The sequence below is a fragment of the Lagopus muta genome, chromosome 1, assembly GCF_023343835.1.
Source record: "Lagopus muta isolate bLagMut1 chromosome 1, bLagMut1 primary, whole genome shotgun sequence".
In the NCBI taxonomy this organism is placed as follows: Eukaryota; Metazoa; Chordata; class Aves; order Galliformes; family Phasianidae; genus Lagopus; species Lagopus muta.
Window position 1 is genome coordinate 30,678,143 of NC_064433.1, and position 4,901 is coordinate 30,683,043.

Genomic DNA, 4,901 nt, shown 5'->3' on the forward strand with positions numbered 1-4,901 from the left:
TATGTGCTAGCATGGTGTGCCAGGGCAGGAGAGCTGGCCACCATCACTCCTCAATTCAGGATCACAGGCTGAAAGGCAGGAGGAGTTCTCATGAAGCTGTCTGGGTTGTATTAGATTGCAGCCAGCAGGTCAAGGAAAGAGAAGAGATTATTCTGTTCTATCTGGAACTTCTGAAAATATGTCTCAGTTCTGGGCCTCCCAGTTCAAGAAAGATGTTGGCAAACTGGAAGGAAGTGTACCAGGATGGTGGTGGACTGCAGGGCCTGCAAAGAGATGCTGAAGGAACTATGCTTGTTCAGCTTGAAGAAGTCTGTATTAATCCTGTCTAAACCACTTCACGGGGATATGGGGAAGACAGAGTCAGGCTGTCCATGGAGTCAAAGAGGTACCAACACAGAAAGTTTATAGTAGGATTAGCAATACGTGGGTTGTTTCTGACTGTGACCTCAAGCATATGTTATAGCTCCCAAGGAGAGGTAAGGAAAAGAAGCAGACAAAGGAATAGGGCACAGCTTTTATCAGACAAGTGACTTAGTTGGAAAAAAATGAGGAAGTCCATTCTAACAGGCATTTGTCTAGTCTTTCTTTGAACGTGTTTGTATTTACCGTGGTTTAGCAGTTTATGTTTCAGTAGTTGTAACATTAGGACTCAACAAGCTTTATAAAACACATTAAAAGAAGCCACCAATAACTTAGTTTCAACAGGCATATTTAGGGTCCTATGACTAGATTTCTTTTTATTAAAGTAACAACATATTCATTAAATTAGATGAGATTAAAATCAGTTAATGAAAACAATCAGAATTCCCTTTTATTAGCTGACTCTGCAGGAGAGCAATATAGTTATTTGTACTGTCTGAGCAGCATATAACACTTTGCACAACTAAATGATGTTACTTTTACCCTGGAAGCAGTCAGCTCTTTAGAATAAATCAGGATGGGGTATCACTCTTAAAAAAGATTATATTTACATAGAACACTCCAAAAGTAATGCCTGCTATTTATTTCTATGGAAAATACGAACTGTCAATGTATCTGCCCAAAATAAAACATGCAGACAAATTCTCATCACCTCAGAATAAGATGTCTCTATGTCCTTCATGGATCTAATTCACCTGAAAAACAAGTAATGTAGTGCATCCGTTTCACTTGAACATTGTAGAGATAAATATCTCCAAGGTTAAGATGCAAAGTAGTGTACAGGTCCTCAAGGAAAACTGGCTGTCATTTATCCACTGCTATTTAATGAATGAGATATAGTAAAGGCAAATTAAAAAGATCAAAATATAAAAAGGGTTAAAGAGATCAGAAACATACTCTGTATGAAACATTTTCGTTTTTACTTTTTTTTTTTCTGTTGGAACTTCATATCCAGAAAAGCTTTGTCTCTGTCAGTACTACATACTTCTATTGATAGTGTTCCTTACCCCATGGTAGTCAATTTTTGTAATGCTTTATTAGTTTATATAAAAAACAATAAGTAAAATCACCAGAAGACTTACAACACTGATTCATGTTATTGTTATTGCTCATTATTATCATTTGTCATATGAGACAATGCCTGGCTTTGCATTTTTCCCCCTTTAAAAAGAGAAATCTGGCTCAGCTCTGAAGGCTCTAAACTGTTTTTTATACCAGCTGAAAGATGTTTATTACATTGTCATGTTTTCACATCCCTCCTGCTACCTTGTGAAGAACATACTTTTGCTCTGACCTAAGTGTGAAAATTCTGCAAGGTTTGCTCTCTCTGATCAAGCCATCGATCCAGTGAGCTCAGCAGCATCATGTGATGACACTCAGTATCTGACCCAGCAGATTGTCCTCTACCTTTCAGTGCTGCACCTAAGCATGAGAGGCTCTGCATGGGGAAGGTTTCATTCCAACTTCGAGTCCTAATTCATGAAATTTCCTGAGTTTTGAGCTCTACTCTTTACTAAAAAATTGAATTACAAATAGTTCAATATTGCCTATCTTTATAGTTGTTAGCACAGTAGCATTTGATCAAGGGGACAAGTTGTAGGAGACACATGCAATAGCTAAAAATAACAACAATAGAGTAACAGTAATGACATCCCTACTTCCATATTGCAGCTGCAGTGAATATGTGCAGAACCTTGGCTGAGAGACTTTCCAGGCACTTAGGAGAGCATTCTGGACTCCTGTGCCTCGCTGACTCCACAGGTTGATGGCAAGAACGTTGCCAAGTGTCTTCCTGAATACAAATAGAAATCTAAGAAAGTTCACCTTATGAGAACTTATACTCTGTGACTGTGGTCTATATCTGAAAGCCTAACAAGCTGTGCCTTTTGTACCCAGCATCTGGAGATGTGCATGTTTCCTCTGAGTTCTGCATCTTGGTCTGACAAATTGCATTGCCTTCTCCTAACAATCTTGTGCTGTCGGGACTGTCTATGACTGGATAACCAGTGTGATGTAGTTAAAAATACACTTCAGTTTCGTTATGGCATGAAAACCTTTCAGATAGTCTGCCTGGCTTTGCAGTGATGTCAATATTTATTGCCACTGTCACAGACCCATGAAGATTACACAGACTTGGTGACGATGTTGCACTTGTGGTTCATGTGGGGTTATATAAAACACACTCCTCCTGCTTTTGAATATAAGTGAAATTGCATCATAACTGGTGCCAGCAAGTCGGGTTTTTCAGTCACTCAAAATACTGTTGGGAAAGGAAGGGAACTTGTGACAGACATATCTGATCACCTGCTTCCTGCTCCACAGACCCTGCTGGGTATGGTCCTCAGAGGGGCCATTCTAATGCTGTAGTCCCACAGCTCCCTTGAGTCAACATAGGCAAATGCTGATGCTAAAAAAGGCAGTGTCAGCTTCCCACAGACCCAATCACAGTTTATACTTTCTTTGTTTCCCCAGGGACTGCAAATAGCCATAAATACATATGAGAGGAAAAAAAGAGCACAGTTTTAGCCCATCGCATAGCCTTGTTCCCCCTCATTATGTGACTGCACAAACATCTGGAAGAAGGGAGAGAGAAATGCCAGGGGCAGTAAGTAGGCACAGGTGAAGACTGAAAGGTAAGCCAGCACTACTCTTTCCAATTTAAACTGAATGTGGAAGTCACAAGAGCCCTTGTATTATGTTCTCTCAGGGTGGTTGTGCAAAAGCAGGAGGCAGATGTCCCTGGTTCATTACACCCATGTTAGGGATACAGGATGAAACCAAATTTCAGCTTCCAGAATAATGCTGTCAGAAATACTTAAGCTAGTCTAAACATAGCTGACGTGCCCTTCACTTACAAAGTGCTTCACATTACCCACAATGATGTCTAAAATCAAGTACTGATAATTTCAAATGAAACATAACCTTATCAAGTTGCTCTTTTAAATCAAAATAATTCTCATCTTAAAAAAAAAAGAAAATCTCTTGCTTTACAAAATGTTTTTATGCTTCAGAAAATGATATTGAGAATAATATTTCTTAACAGTGATCTTATAACAGCACTACGTACAACAACTAGTTCAAAAAAATTCTTTGACTGAACTACAATATTTTGGCACTGTGACTAATGGAGTTCACTGCCTTTTCAATTAATGAAAGTTTGATTCTTTTAGCAATTTCACTATGATTAGATCACAGCAAGAACCTTTTCCATTCCTCATCCTTCTCACTGTTATCAAAAGGCTTTTATTGTTGGCTTTTAGCCTGCCTTTAATTCTAAAGTAAAAGTTTATCAAAATTCTTGCTGAGAAAACTCAGAAAAATTGATTTTATCAGTGGCAAAACTTTGCTGATACAGGCAAATCCAAGAACTAATACTACTAACCACTGAATCATCACCACCACCACAACTATCTCATGCTTTTGGCTTTATTTTAAAAACTGTGATTGTGGTTTTTCGAGGACTAGTAAGAGTTAATATCAAAAATTGGGACAAAAATGTAATTGTTTATGACAAAATATTAGAAAATAGCCTGAAGAATCTTTTCATAGCCCAAGTAATCAACCTTCTACATCAAGTTAGGATAATTGTCAATCAAGCTTTCAATTTGAACACAGGTGCTAAAAATCAGAGAGAAGTAAAGCCAGGCACTTAACTGCAGTTTAAGCACTGAGCTCAGAAAGAGAGTACAGTATTACTGGCAGTAGTTGAGAACCTGTAATAACTCCATGCAGTTGTAAAAGCAATCAGAAAATAAGTCTGTTTTGGAAAGTTTTGTTTTACTGAAGCTGAAAACGTGTGTATTCATCTTTCTGGTTAAAATGGTACTTAATGAGAAAAAGAGAGAAAAATGAGTCTTTCTCTCTCTCTCTCTCTCTCTTTTTTTTTTTTTTTTTAAATTTATTGAAGGAAAAAGGCAGTTCTTGATTTCCAATAGCAATTAACATTTCTTTTAATCAAATCTTATTAGTAAAAGCCTTTTCCAGGCTTAGTAGACTGAATAAACTTGGCTCAGAAGTCTATGAGCGCACTGCAATGATGCTCACCATTTCAGCATATATCTATATTTTTTTACTTTACACATGTCTACTGGTTGTAATTTAGAATTACATATATGAGTACTGATAGAACACAGACATGTTTCTATGTTGCTTTTGTGAACTGTCACCAGTAGTTTATATGTCTTTTTTTTTTCCTCCTAGGTTAATATGTGTCTAGTAGAAGTTTTGTAATCTACTGTGAGTACTTACTGTTAAGCAGAATTTGAATAAAAATCTGGAAACCAACAGTTATCACAAGAAACTAATTTTTACTTGTATGTGCTGCACTTTCATACACCATTATCATTTCTTATATCATTGTGTAATTTTGCTCAAATATTGATTAGTAATTTCGTAAATCTGAAAAACACAATTCCCAGGTGATGACCATGACCCTAGAAAAAGTTTTGAGAAAACAACCTCATTACGAGACGTACCTTGCA